The sequence below is a fragment of the Mustela lutreola genome, chromosome 11 (genome assembly GCF_030435805.1).
Source record: "Mustela lutreola isolate mMusLut2 chromosome 11, mMusLut2.pri, whole genome shotgun sequence".
Taxonomy (NCBI): domain Eukaryota; kingdom Metazoa; phylum Chordata; class Mammalia; order Carnivora; family Mustelidae; genus Mustela; species Mustela lutreola.
The window spans coordinates 94731510-94746921 of NC_081300.1; the positions used below are offsets into that span (position 1 = coordinate 94731510).

General features: G+C 49.1%; 1 non-coding gene across 1 annotated transcript; it reads left to right on the plus strand.

Annotated features, from left to right (window-relative positions):
- Positions 1-11846: 11846 nt before the first annotated feature.
- LOC131811974 (U6 spliceosomal RNA) lies at positions 11847-11951 on the plus strand. The gene has a single exon (XR_009346212.1). It is a non-coding gene; the product is annotated as a U6 spliceosomal RNA (small nuclear RNA).
- The last annotated feature ends 3461 nt before the right edge of the window (positions 11952-15412 follow it).

Consider the following 15412-nt stretch of genomic DNA (forward strand, 5'->3'; position numbering starts at 1 on the left):
GTCTGCCTTTGGCTCAGATCATGATCCCAGGGTCCTGGAATCAAGTCCTGCATGGGGATCCCTGCTCCATGGGGAACCTGCTTCTCCCTCTACCCCTTCCCCCTGCTTGTGATATCTCTCTCTCTCAAATAAATAAATAAAATAAATTTTAATAAAAAAAGATGAATAATGCCAATCTGAGGATATAATGTATAACATTCTCAGTTCTCAGGTCGTGTCATTGACATTTGCTGAGAGTACAAGTTAAATGCGTAATATGAGGTGATGGTGATGGATGAGTTAATTAAGTAGATGGGAAAAACCCTTTCACAATATACACACGAATCAAATTATCATGATGTACAATTCAAATATCTTAAAATTTTGTCAATTATACCTCAATAAAGCTGAAAAAGAACATCCATCGACTTTGAATAAATTTGTTCTGGATCATCTGATCCAGGCAGTTGAAGGACCTTCAGAGAGAGCTAAGGCTGACATGGGGAAGCAGAAATCTGCCTGGACAGCAGCTTCTGTTCCTGCTGGAGAGTTTCCTTCCCGCCTGCCCTTCCTGGTGGCCTGCTCTAGGGGTTTCACATTTTCCTGGCCAGTCCCTACAATCACATAAGCCAGTTCTCACTATATATCTCCTACTGGTTCTGCTTCTCTGGGAGCCCTGACTGAGGCAGAACCCCTCATGTGGGTCCTGGAGCTGCTAGAATGATCTCGCAATTTCCACCTGTGAGTCTTCCCTTGTTGCCTATACCCCTGAGTGAAATGTTCTCCTCCAGGTCCAGGCTGGAGAGCTGCCTCTGTGAAGACTTTCTGGCTTCCTCAGACGTGTGAGGGCTCCCTCCTGTGAATTCATACAACGCTTTGGGTGACTACTCTCCTGGCCTGCAGACCAGCTTGGTCTTGTGATGACCCTGCAAGGGTCAGAAGCGTGACTTCTGGGTCTTTGTTTCCCCAACCCTAATGGCTGCTCCACCCAAACGATATACTCAGACGTTTGTTGATGACATTATTGAAGCTCTACCCACATAAGCAGGTGCCATCTTTAGCTTTCTGAGGCATTTCATTATTCCTGTCGCTTCACAAGTGCCAACACTTTCATGGTGTGGAGCACCCCCACCCGTATCCTGGGGCTTGGATATGCTGAAATAACACAAGAGGGGCTTTGGAAACACGACTCCAAATAGGGAATAGAGCCAAAGACCAGATTTTGAAGTGAGCCCACATAGGAGTTATGTACGTCAAGAGTCTGAGGAAAAAAAAAAAAAAAGAGTCTGAGGAAAGGTCTACGGTCCAGTTCTCAGGCCAGATGCCTGCATTTTTTTTTTTTTAAATTTATTTATTTTTACTTCTCCTACCTGCAGGGATTTGAAACCTCTGGCTCCACGCAGGCAAAACCTGAGGGAACCGGACATCCAACAACCTGAGCCAAGGATCCTAAGTGCTGGTGAGGAGGAGGGAAATGAGAACGAAAAGCTGGCGCCTGGTGGAGGAGGGAGTCCCCTGAAGGGAGATTCCTGAGTTCTTCAATGACAGTCAGAGGACAGCCCAGACTGAACGCCGGAGGAAGTGTTAGGTGATCCCGGAGCAGCAGGCAGGTGGACACACTCCTGGACACACACTCAGGCTGGAGTCTGAGGTGAGGAACTCGTGCAAATCCCTCTGGACTCCGGTGCTGCACGTGTCTACGCAGCGAGCGCCTGCCTGTCCTCAGAGCCTGGCAGCACCTTCTGTCCCGGAGGAAGGGGGTTACACAACCTATGGGAGGTGACGATGCTTTCCTGTCTAACTCAGAGGCCTGCAGGCTCTCCAAAGACCGGGGTCCCTGTCAGAAAGCTCAGGATATGCGGGCTCACGAGAAGTCGGGTTTCTTCTTCTGGCCCTCCTCCCTTTCTCACCTCCCCTGAGAACAAAAGGAATGGAAACTTCTCCAGGCAGAGAAAGCAGGGTGCATGGGCCCTCTGGCTGTGGCTCAGCTACTTCCTGAAAAAAAAAAGTTTCCAGAAGGGCCTGAACTTGCAGACTGAGTTTCGGTGAAGGCAATCTTAACCCCGACCTTTCTTCTGAGGTGGGGCAGTGGTGCGTGGCAGGGGCTGAGGTGAGGGGTCGGAATGCGGACGCAGGTCCTCGAGAAGAACAAAGTTCTGCTTGGGACGTTGACTGCGAGACAATTTTCCTCGCTGATGCACCCCTGAATTATCTGGGTCCGGACTGAAATGCAAAATCTGCAGCGATAGGGAGCAAGAGTGAGAAAGAAGTGACAGCAAGAGTGACGGGCCACTCTCAGGGACCACTAATCGGTGTGTGAGAGGGAAGTTCAACCTCACTGGTGATCCCAGAGACATAAACCCAGTCAGAGAGACACACCTTCCAGCAACCACACCGAGAGCCTCCCAAAGCGGATCTTAGGCGCGCGGGGAGTGCCCTCTGCCTTTCCGGAAAGGCGCTTGGTAATAAGTAACAAGACTTTGAAAAAGGATGAGTCAGTAATGTCACTCCTAGGAAATCATTCTAAAGAAATAGCAGGAGATGTGAACAAAGATGATTTCATGCGAAGATGATCATTGCTAAAGAAACTATGAACTTGGGGCGCCTGGGTGGCTCAGTGGGTTAAGCCTCTCTGCCTTAGGCTCAGGTCATGATATCAGGGTCCTGGGATGGAGCCCCTCATCGGGCTCGCTGCTTAACAGGGAGCCTGCCTCCCCCTCTCTCTCTGCCTGTCGCTCTGCCTACTTGTGATCTCTGTCTGTCAAATAAATAAAATCTTAAAAAAAAAAAAAAAAAACTACAAACCCAAATCTTTTTTTTTTTTTTTTAAATATTTTATTTATTTATTTGACAGAGAGAAATCACAAGTAGATGGAGAGGCAGGCAGAGGGAGAGGGAAGCAGGCTCTCCGCCGAGCAGAGAGCCCGATGCGGGACTCGATCCCAGGACTCTGAGACCATGACCCGAGCCGAAGGCAGCAGCTTAACCCACTGAGCCATCCAGGCGCCCCAAACCCAAATCTTTAAATGCCCAACAAAAGGGAATGGTTAATCACTGCAAACCCATGTTAAAGAACATTATGTCGTCATCATATAAGGCCAGTGGTGTGGCAGTTTGACGAAACAGTGTGTGTGAAATCCCTTTGCTGGCCGGGAGGAGCGCCTTCAGCTGAGGCTTCTCTCCCTTCTCTGTAAAATGAGTTTCTCAGCATTTACCAGGGACAGTTGCTGTGAGAATTAAGTGTGATCGCGGGTGTAAAGTGCTGAGCAGGGTCCCCGGCCTTATAAAACTCATGATTGTGTGAACAATCATATTTGGAAATGGACATGTCTTCTTTTTCAATAAGGGGAAAAAAATCCAAATTTGTGCTATTTTATTTTTATTTTTTAAGATTTTATTTACTTACTTTAGAGAGAGAGAGAGAGCGAGCACAGAGAGGGAGAAGCAGAGCAGGGAGCCTGATGCGGGGCTCGATCCCAGGACCCTGGGATCATGACCTGAGTTGAAGGCAGACGTTTAACAGACTGAGCCACCCCGGCACCCCAATCTGTGCTATTTTAAAGTATTATGTCAGAGCGATTTCTGACAAAGTGGAACACAAAACATAAAAGCTGAATACATACAATAGGTATGCATACGGTTCCTCTTGCACAAATGCACAGACACATCCACTAATACGTGGGTGTAATTCAGACACGCTTCAGAAGCCACCTCAAGATTTCGCCAGGAACTGAGCTGTGGACTATGGGGGACTTTCGTTCTCCCCTTGATATGTTAGGGCATCGTCAAAGGTTTCTACAGTTGGCGCTTTACAGTTTTTGGAAAGCAAAAATGTTCAGAAGATTCTGGATCTGGGGAGGGTGTGTGTGTGTGTGGAACACAGAAGGGAAGACTGTGACCTCCAGCCGTGAGCGGCCCCGCCGTTGGTGTCATACCCCCACGGAAGGCCGAGTCACCCCTGTGGGGCCAGGGTGTCTTGTGAGATATATAGACCAGGGTCAGCCCAGCTCGGGAGGCACGATGGCCTCGGCAGACCTTTCCGGGGAGTGGGCACTCTGCCACCAGGCCTGTATCGTAATGAGATAATGTTTGTGAAAGCACTTTGCCAGAGAGAAAACTCCACCCCAGATAGGTGATTCGGGGCTCATTCGAGAGAAAGGAGGCTCTCAGAGCGCATTCCGTTAAGGAATTTCACACTCTGCCTCCCCGCACCCCCCACCTCTTCCCTTTTTCTCCCTCCCCTGAACAGAAATATATTTAGTCACCCTATCTAAACGCTCTTCTTTCCCTTAATTTGATTAAGGGGTTAGGGGAACGAGGGATGAAGTGGGGGCTGCGGAGGGGGGAGCCGGAGCTGGAGGGGAGATTAGAGCAGCTGAATGGCTATCTCAGGCCGAGTGGTGCCTGAGTGTGGACAGGACAAGGGCCTCCAGGTACTTAGTACAGAAGCGCAGAGGACAGAGGGAGGGAACACTTGATCACGGAGCACGCCTCTCTGAGGGCATGAGAACCGAAGCAGGGAGGGTCAAGCCTGGAGTATTAACTGGGAGAACGGGGGACATCTCCTAAGGGAGGCGCTGGCTTCTCTCTGAGTCCCTTCTGGCTTCCTGGAGCGGTAGGGTCTTCAGATCCTTAAGAAGTTCCAAGAAGCTAACACGTGGGCAGCTCCTGCTATGTATTAGGTACTTTCACATACATCAGCCAATTTACTCAGATTAAGTAAATTCTTATCACCGATGAAGAGGAAGCTCGGGAGAATCATTTTTGCCTGGAAGCTGGGACTCAAACCCAGCTGGCCGGCTTCTGCCTCGCCCCCCAGCACAGGTGACCTCGCCCCCCCAGCACACGTGACCTCAAGGAGGAAAATGCTAACAGTCAGTATGTATTTAGCTCTAGGTGCCTTAAACAGAAGTGGTTCTATTTAATCCTCGCGATGTCTCTATGAGATAGATACCATCAATGGCCCCACTTTGCAGATAAGCAACCTGAGGGTTAGGGTAAGCAGTTAAGCTGAAGTCACGGGGCTGGGAAATGGCAGAGAGCAGGGTCGTCCCGAGCCTGGAAAGGTAGAGGAGTGCTGAGTCGGAGGCATTCCCAGTAAGACAGGCCCATAGTGTGTGTCTCCTCTGACAGTCTGGTGGCTTTTCAAGGACAGAGACCTTACCTTGTTTTTCCTGCATTCCCAGCCCCGAACACAATGCCTGGAACAAAGGGAATGTTCGCTGCAAGAACTAGTGGTACTTGATAAGTTTGGCCAAATGAGTCTCCACTGGGGGCCAGCTCGGTGAGGATTAAGGAGACATATTTGTCTAGGGATTTCCAAGTCTAAAATGTCACAGTGCCGGGCCTCAGCGAACGGCTCTGTTGGCAGTGGGGATCCCTGCAGGAGGCTTTAAAGGTGACCAGGACCTTGACAGTGGGCAGTCCCAGGGAGAGGGCTCCAGCTCCCCTTGTGGGTTGGATTCAGCCCGGACTGACAATAAGGGGGGGTGTGTCTGGCACACGCTCCCCACTAGTTCCTTCCACGGGGACACCTCAAGGACATCTGCAAACTCCAGGGATAAAACAGTACGGAAGGTGGGGGTGGTTTGTGGGAAGAGTGCCATCTGGGCAGCTCAGACAGACAGGGGGGAGGGAAGTGAATGATTAGTGGTTTAATTAACAGGGACCTAGGACCCTTCTAGAAATAAGTTTGAAAGAACAAAGGGCAGAAATTTATTCTCTTCTAGAGAGGACAAGAATCCTCCAGGAAGGGACCTCAGGCTTCAGCAAGAGTCTCCCATTGATTAATAAATACCTCGTGGCCTCATGGCCCACCCCAGCTTGAGATGAGGCATTCGGGCTTCTCTTCCTTCTGTAACCCGTGAGGAAGGCTACCAAAGGGCAGAGAACAGAAACAGCCACCAAGCTCCTGGGTCAAGTCCAGGGCTTTCTGGCCTGTATTCAGAGAACCTCAGCCTTTCTCCCCCTCTTGCAACAGTCCTTGGTGTCTTTATGTGAGCTGCTTATTAACCAGGGGATATCAGGACACTGGGAGGGGACTGCTGGTGCCGGTTGCCAGGGAGGGTAGTTCAGCATCGCAGAGTGCAGCAAAGCTGATGTGTGTCGTCTGAGACAGACACAGGCAGGCAGGATGGAACCAAAGTCTTGCCGGAGCATCACGTTGGAGGGTCCTGTGACCTGTGGGTGGCCAGGAGGCCCCAGGGTTCACTAACCGCACGGCCCCTCCACAGAGGAGTTCTGTCGGCCAGGACAAAGGATGATGGATGGCTCTGAAGGCAGGAGCACGAGCCCTAGTTGTGGGGGGCAGGGCATGGCCCTGGATCACCACTGCTCCCCTCAGGGCAACAGATGGGCTCTTTCAATGCTGTAGGAACTCCTCTACAGCCTTCCTTTTCCAAAGAGACTACTTTTCAAGAAGAGGCCCCAAATTCAACAGGCAAACCCTGGGCACCCTCCCCCCTCGCTTCCAGTAAACTGCTGCGGACTGTCCCAGTCTATAGGATCGCTACTGACAGGCTCCAGCAGCCAGCTGACCCCGCTGAGGTCAAATTGTGGAAGCAGAGCCCCCCCCCCCCCCCCCACCGGACCACGGAGATGGTTCTTGATCCAAGAGCCGGGAATGGCTTCCTGCTGGGTCTAAAGACAGGCGGCTTAGCTGGGCTTCAGTTGGGCCACAGGGTGACAGGTCTTAGGTTTCAAGTTGGGATCAGCTGCCTGAGGGAAATGGCTGGGGAAACTCTCCCTCTTGGCTCCTTTCCTCATGGAGGATGGCTAAAGGAAGAGAAAGCTTAGAGCTGCTGAGCTGGGGTTGGTGCCTTAAAAATAATGATATAAACACAGCCCAGAAGTCGGCCTGTGGACTCCCTGACGGGGACCAGACGAGAAACACTGTCCTGACTTACCCCTCGGCCCACGCTCTGCCCTCATCTATCACCTCAGAAACTAAACAGCTTCCTCAGATGGCCCCGTGGAACATAAATCACAAGGGCCCTAGCTTCCAAGAAACCTGTCCGCAAGTGCAGCCCTCCTGTTTCTTCCTCCTCGGCGCTCAGAACAAGGGGAGCTGGCAGGTCAGATTCGCCGTTGACCGTAGCAGGCAGTGGCTCTGAGCCTTGGGCCTCACCCACAGGCTGGGGGTCGGTCATGTCTCCCTCACAGGTGTGACGTGCAAGTGAAATGAGAGAATGCAGGTGGACACGTCCGTGAACTTCAGCTGCGGTGTCCTCCTTCCATTGGCGGAAGACTGTTCCCGGGCCCGGAGAAGGAGAACAAGCAAACACCCCTTCTAATTCTCATCCCAAACAAGAAGGGCTGTGGGCCGGAGCCGTGATGATTTCGTAAAGCCCCAAGCTTCTTTCCCTGCTCGCTCTCACGCCAGATCTGTGCCAGACTGGTTTATGCTTGGCGACCTCAGTGACCTCCAACATGTTGAGATTCTCACGGCAGAGCCCAGCGGATACCTAGACCCGGCTGGAGCAGAGACCAATTCAAACGCTCTGGGCGGGGGGTAGGAGGACAGTGAAATACAGTGTGAGAAATCATCACAAAGAATGGTTGTTCCAGGGGCGCCTGGGTGGCTCAGTGGGTTAAGCCTCTGCCTTCAGCTCGGGTCATGATCTCGGGGTCCTGGGATCGAGCCCCGCATCGGGCTCTCTGCTCAGCGGGGAGCCTGCTTCCCCTTCTCTCTGCCTGCCTCTCTGCCTGCTTGTGATCTCTCTCTCTCTCTGTGAAATAAATAAATAATCTTTAAAAAAAAAAAAAAAAAGAATGTTTGTTCCAATTCTGAGTGTCTGTAGAGCTGTGGTTTGCTCAGAGAGTCCCCGTTCCCAAGACAGGCAGGAGAGCTAGCTCACCAATTCTTCCTTTCATACATATTTCCACGATCGCGTCATAACGTGTAACATGTCTGGTTCTCCACCGAACAGGTAAAGACATGACAGCATTTCTGTCTCAGAGCTGTTGAATGCCAAAGCCTTTGCTTCTGCTCAGGTGTCCTAACCTTCCCTGCCTGGGAACTGGATCTGGGGTAATGGGTGACCCAGCAGGCACAGAGATGACAGATTCCTCCATCATGTAGCAACAAGGGGACAACCTGGGGCATCTGGCCTGCCTGGGAGGGGCACCCTTAAGTACACCGACCTTTGTCCCTGTTTGCTCTTGGGGAGGGCAGGCCCTGCCAATCCTGTCCAACTCTTCTCCGTGTGTGCCTGGGACTCCTGGCTAATCAGAATGTTCCCGGGAACCTGAGAAGGCCTGACCCTGGTGGGTGGCAAGCAGAGACCTCTTGAGGCAGTCAAAGGGTGCTCTGAAACTTGTTCAAGACACGGCAGGAATGGGGCTCGGAGTGTGCGTGCTCCTGCCCCCAGAAGAAATCTCTTCCCTTCTGGCTTTTTCCCAGCCAGAAGGTTTATAATTAATTAGCCATCTGTCCCTCCAGAAAACTCTTGTCTACTCTGGGACACTGCTTTCTTCAAACCACTAAGAGGCTCAAGGGAACATGTTAGAGGAGAGTAGCCCCGAACCTGAGCTCAGCAGTGTCGTCTTCCTCATTAAGAACTCATCCTCTGAGGGGAAAACACTCCTGTGTCTGCCCTCCTTGTGGCCAGCTAAGTGGTTGGCCTGAGGAACCTGCATGTCCTTTCTTCCCATGAGGTTCCCCAGTGCTCTGGTTCCCCAGGTTGGACATGTGGAAGGTGTCTGGTGTGAAAGGTGGGGGCACTCTCTGGCCCTTTGATGGTGAATCCTCCTACTTTGTCATTATTTTTTCTTTCTTTCTTAATTTCCTTGAGTGACGCTGCTGGGGCTTGAGGCAAATTGAGCCAGAAAAGCAACTTTTTTGGAGAAAAGTCTGAGGGTTTTCTCTTCTAAGTGGGAAGTTAGGTCTTGGTTCCCTATCCCCTTCACCTTATGGAGGGCACTATGCCTGCCGCTCCCTTCCAGCTGGCAGGGGAGCCCACGGTCAGAGAGAAGCATCTTTCTCTTTCACAAATAAACAAATCCAATCCATGTGCTAGAGGACTTAGGGTATATTAATAGCCAGATATTTTGTTTTCCTATTCTGGTGCTTATCCCCTTCCACTAGTATGAAAGATAAGAGAACACAAAATGTTCTCCACAAGCCACCCTTTCCCCCTCCCCCAGGGACAGGCAAGCCAGGGGGCGTGAGCTCTTCTGTTTAAAGCCATTGCTGATGTACGAACTCTGAGAAAATAGACCTAAAAGTTTATACTCAGTCTCTCTTGGCTACTGTTCCTGCTCAGAAAAGAAACTCTATATTGTTTAAACCCTGCAGGCAAACGGGTTGCAAGGCAACCTTCAAACAATAGAAAATACCCCAAACTAAAAATAAAGGCCTTCGACGATGGAAAATGTGGTGGCACTCTGGTGAAGTGATTCCAAAATCCGGGTGAAGGAGAATGTCGTCAGTGAGGCTGTGCTTATGGCGCCAACCCCTTCCTAAATGAACTTCTTAGAATCAGACATATTGGGTCCCTCTTTTTATGCCCATACTCTTAGTTCTTTCCACCATCACTGACACCTTTGACGGGGAGAGGGGTCAACAGGCCTGGAATATCAGGCCACCTCCTGTCCTAAGGAAAGTTCAGCAGACTCTAATCAATGCACTTCCCCAATGGCTCTGGGCCCTGAGGCCCAGAGAAACCCAGGAAAGGTGGGGGTGGGGTTCGACATAATCACCAGGGTCCTTGGCCCGGGAGAGCAGGAGGGTCTGCTGGAGAAAAGTATGACCGAGGCTGGGGTGGCCCACCCAGAAGACAGACAGAGAAGGGGCCATGACCGAAGGAGCACGGTGGCCTCCAGAAGCTGAAGAAGGCACGGAGTTAGTTCTCCCCTGGAGGCTCCAGAAGGAATACAGCCTTCCTGACTTCTGACCTTCCAAAATTAAGAAAATTTTGTGTTGTTTTAAGCTTGTGGCAATTGGTTGCAGCAACAATAGGAGGCGGAGACAGCAGCTGAGAACCTGGGGCTCTTGCACAACCTGAGAAGCCTCAGGTTCGTTCTTGGGCACCGCACTCTACCTAGAACCTCAGACCATGGTGTTTTCCTCTGGACGTACTTTACCACAGACGACCAGACCATCAGAGGGCACACAATCAGCTGGGCTGATTAAACGAATAATCAAATAAATGCACATCAATAAGAAGAGCTGTTCCTTTTTTTTTTAACCCACAAGGCGGCTGATCAGTGTTTTACCCCATAGAAAGACTCGAGCATCTGGGACACTGTTTTCTACCATAACCTGTGGCCCGATCAGTGTCACTCAAAGAGACATCAGACCAGAAAGGGAAAATGAGAGGAAAAAAAAAAGCACCTCTATTCCCCACTTGAGGTTGTTGACTAGAACAAAGGAAAGGAAAGGCTCTTCTTTCATGAGCAGGCTCGCTTTATTTATTTATTTATTTTCCCAGTCTTACTCTCCTATCTCCTTCTCCTATCTTCTAAGGGCTTGCATAAGAGAGCCCAGAACACCCTACCTCAACAACAACAACAACAAAGACAGAGAGAGAAACATAAGATTTCCCTGATTTCTTGATTCTTAGAAGCATAAGCACTTGGAACACCATAGTTTACTCTGTCTTGTGACATTTCTAGGAGACAAGAAGCGTTAGTCCCAAATTACAGAGAGGGCAAGCAACCTGGATGCAGTCACACAGCAGGTCAAAGCGATTCACCCAAGCCAGAGCACAGGCCTCCTGACCCTTCATCTGCATGGCTCCTGTGTTCCCGTGCGCGGAGTCTCAGGCCCTGGCTAACCAGGTCAGCAGGGTGTGGCCTCTGGGTAGGTGGTCTCAGTGGAATGCAGAGATATAAAACCATTAAACCTGTCATCACAAGACAACCAACAGACACCCCAGTGGAAAGATTTTCCAGACCAGAGCTTTGAGTTGTTCTGTGTGTCTGATGTGTGTGTGTGTACACACGTGCATGCGTGAGTTTGGAAGGTAGTCAGGGGTGTGGAACTGCCAGGTCAAGGTATTTGCACTACACCTTGCGGTAAGTAAACCCACAAAGGGCGTTCGTTTTTTGTCTAGCATCAGTACACATCTTTTCCTAGCTTCTCTTTCATCCCTCCCCTCCTCTCTCCCTCTACCGTTCTTCTGAGACAGCACGGAATCTAACTTGAGGGGCAAAGCTAACAGATTCCCCAAGCTCACGGCAAGGGGACTGAGCTGGCTTACACCAGACAGGTGCGGTCGGCGGCTTCGGGGCCAGAACGGTTGAGACCCACAGCTCCGCGTGAATGCCGCGGAGCACCGCGCACTCTACCATTTCTATTCCCCTTTCACACCCAGCGGGTCTGCATGGCTGCCCTCCTTTCTTACCACCCACTTGTTGTGATTCTCAAAGGCTATGAAAGACAAAAAAACTTTCTGTAAGGCAAAAAAAAAAAAAAAAAAGGTAGCCTGGGTGGCTCACTGGGTTAAGCCTCTGCCTTTGGCTCAGGTCATGGTCTCAGGGTCCTGGGATAGAGCCCCGCATCGGGCTCTTGGCTTGGCAGGGAGCCTTCTTCCTCCTTTCTCTCTGCCTGCCTCTCTGCCTACTTGTGATCTCTGTCAAATAAATAAATAAATAAAATCTTAAAAAAACAAGTTTTACATAAAAAAGAGAGAGAGACAGAGAGAGAATGGAGTGATTTGGTTTTAGCATTTTCAAAGTGTAATGGACTCCTAATGAGACTGTCCTGGCAAAGTGGATGGAGAAATTAAGCTGATCTTGCTCGGTGCCCTCCCCAGGGGCCCAGAGTGGGCTGAACTACGACAGGGACCCTGTGCGCGGCAGGCAGGGGGCAGAAAACAGCAGCTGCGCAAAGCAGTCAAGTGACCCTCAACATCCGAATGGTAGGTGCTCGCTCTGGCAGAGCATTTACTACAATTGAAATGATGTGGAGAAGGTCGGTTTGGGCTCTGCACAAGGATGACATGCAAATTCACGAGGCGTTCCATATTTGAAAAAAAGAAAAATCGGGATGGAGGTAGGTGATAAAACAATACCATGGAGGGTCCAAAGATATCAAGACAAGTAAAAGGAAGGGCGGTGAAAGGTGGCTCTTGGGAAGACTTGGTGAGCACTTTTTAAAATCTGAGCTCTCTGTGGGCTCAGGTTTATGTTTGGTTGGCCATGCCTCAACCTCATGCTAGTCCTAAACGAAAAATAACCAAGGCCCCCAGGGCCCCCTCCCCTGGGCTGGAGATGTGCTCACACAAGGCATGGAGAATGGAGAAATGGGTTTTCCTGGTGAGGAGAAGTGGAAAGGGAAGACAGGGCCCCAGGGCAAAGGATCATGTAGGAGAGGCCTCCGGAGGCTCTTCATAATGTTAATTTCTGAGAAAAAAACTAATGAGGATCCAACAAAAGTAAGGTCTGCCACTTAAAAGCAGACAGGTCACAAGAGATGTGAACTTCCAGTTCCAGTTAGGGGCTGACCTCTACCCACCCTTCTGGTCTCCTTGTAGCTGGCCGCTGAGGCCTCCCCACCATGGACAACCCAAGGAAGCTGCACCCAGCTACCCTGTACTTGAACTCTGTCATGTGTACCAACAAACAGAGGGATGGCCTGCAGGGTTTTGACAAAAGGAGACCATCCACAACAGGAATTTGGTGGTATTTATGTGGCATTAGGCAGGGGAGGACAGGGGCACAGTCTCCCGGTCAGTTTCCCAGCTGCCACAGAGCCTTGCATACATAATCAGAAGTAAAAACATCTCAGGCCTCTGCAACCACTTCCCAGGCCCCCCGTAAGTTTCTGATTACCAATAGGGTGTCTCAGATCTTTCAATAACAGGAAAAGAGGCATCTTAGGGGCTAGATGGAAACATCTAGGCCCTGGGGTCTGGTTTCCCGATCTGCAAAACATTTTAATAGTAGTAAAGCATGCATAACATAGAATCTAACATTTTATCTGTTCTTAAATGTAAGTTCATTCACACTGTTGTGCAACCATCACCACTGTCCTAGATCTGCAAAACAAAATTTTTTTTAAGATTTTAGTTTTATTTATTTGATACAGAGAGAGAGAGAACAAACAGGGGGAGTGGCAGGCAGAGGGAGAAGCAGGGTCCCCACTGAGCAAGGAGCCCAATGTGGGGCTTGATCCCAGGACCCCGGGATCATGACCTGAGCAAAGGCAGATGCTTAACTCACTGAGCCACCCAGGCACCCCTAGATCTGCAAAATTTTTAATCAGACTCTGTAAAATGTGATGATCACAGCAAAGTGCTGATTTCCCTGGGAAGGCCCTTCCTGACCTTCTTTTGTGAAATCTTTCTCTCATAAACTAATAGCCCCCCCAAAACACCAAAAATCCTTTTGAGTTGGTGGAGCTGGAAATGCCACAGTGGAGTACTACAAGTACAGCCTCCTGTGTGCCAGAGGGGCGGTCCATTCTCCATTCTACTCTCTTTCCAGGCTCCAGCATCCTTACCACCTAGTCATGATTTCTAGGCCCGTCCAAATCTGGATCAGCTTCATAAACATCTGTTTCCAAAGTTTCCTTCCCCCAAACCAACTCATCCCTTCTGGTGTCCCTGGATGATTGCATATTTAACATCTAAATGAAAAGGAGGGGCTCCTGGGTGGCTCAGTGGGTTTAAGCCTCTGCCTTCGGCTCAGGTCATGATCCCAGAGTCCTGAGATCGAGCGCCGCATCGGGCTCTTTGCTCAGCAGGGAGCCTGCTTCCCTTCCTCTCTCTCTGCCTGCCACTCTGCCTACTTGTGATCTCTGTCAAATAAAAAAAAAAATCTTTATAAAAAAACAAACAACTTACTCCATAAATCATGGTGATCAAGACGGTAGGGTACTGGCATAATAATATATATATAGACAGACAGATCCATGAAAGAGAATTGAAAATCCAGAAATAAACTGTCACAATTATGGTCAATTGATTTTCCACAAGGATGCTAAGCCAATGATGAGGGGTGGGGAATGAATGGTCTTTGGTGCTGAGACAAATGTGTACACATATGCAGAACGCTGAGGTTAGCTCTCTTCTTTACATCATACATAAAAATTAACCAAAAATGAATCTAAGACCTAACTATAAGAGCTGAAACTACTACAGACTCTTAAAAGAAAACAGGAGTAAATCTCTATGCCTTTTTTCCCTAAATCTATATTATCTTATTTCAGTAATCTCTACACCCAACATGAGGCAAGAACTCATGACCCGCGATCAAGAGTCACATGCTCTTCCAACTGAGCCAGCCAGGAGCTCCAAACTTCGTGCCTTTGGGTTAGGCAAAACCTTCTTAGATACAATACCAAAAATACAAGTGTCAAAAGAAGAAATAGATAATTGGACTTCATTGAAATTAAAACCTTCTAAGGACACCATGAAGAAAGTGAAAAAGGCAAGCCACGGGCTAAGAGAACATATTTGTAAGTCGTATGTCTGACAAGGGACTTGCAGTCAGAATACATAAATAACTCTTACAACTCAACAATAATGAGACCACCCAATGAAAAAATGGACAAAGGATCTGAACAGACATTGATCCAAAGAAGTATGGCCAATTAAACATAAGAAAATTAGTCGCCAGGGAAATGCCAACAAAACTACAATGCGTACTCGGTTGACTAATAAGGTGGGCAGTAACAACATCCTTCTCTCGAGCATCCTTGGTGAGGATGTGGAGAAACTTGCACCTCCACAATTTGCTGGTGTAAAATGATGCAGTTGATATGAAAAAGTTGCCTGGTTCCACAAAACATTAAGCATAGTTTGCCAGGTCATGATCCCGTGGTCCTGGGATCGAGCCTGCATTGGGCTCCCTGCTCAGCGGGGAGCCGGCTTCTCTCTCTCTCTCCCTCTGCTTGCTGCTCCCTCTGCTTGTGTTTTCTCTCTCTGTCAAATAAATAAATAAAATAAAAAAAGAAATTCCCATCTTAAAACAAACAGAGTCTGCCATGTGACTCAGCCATTCTACTCCAAGGTATACGCCTGAGAGAGCTGAAAGCATGTCTACACAAAAACTTGTATATGAACGTTTACAATAGCATTATTCATAATAACCAAAAAGTGGAAATAACCCCAAGCCCCATCAACTGATGAACGGAGAAACAAAATGTAGTGTATCTATACAAGGGAATATTATTCAGTCATAAAAAGGAACGAAGCAGGAAGGGAGTTCTGACATATGAATGACAAGGGTCTTGAGGCTATCATGCTGAACAAAACCAACCAGTCACAAATACGGTGTAAGTCCACTTACATGAGGTTCCCCGAGTAGTTAAATTCAGAGAGACAAAGTAGAATTGTGGTTGCCAGAGGTGGTGAGAAAGGGAGAAGGAGGAACTTGTTTAATGGGAATAGAGTCTAGTTTTACAAGATGAAGTGAGTTCTGGAGACTGGAGACAACAATGAGAATGTGCTTAAAATATTGAAAGGTATGATTTGTCTCCCTCCCAATC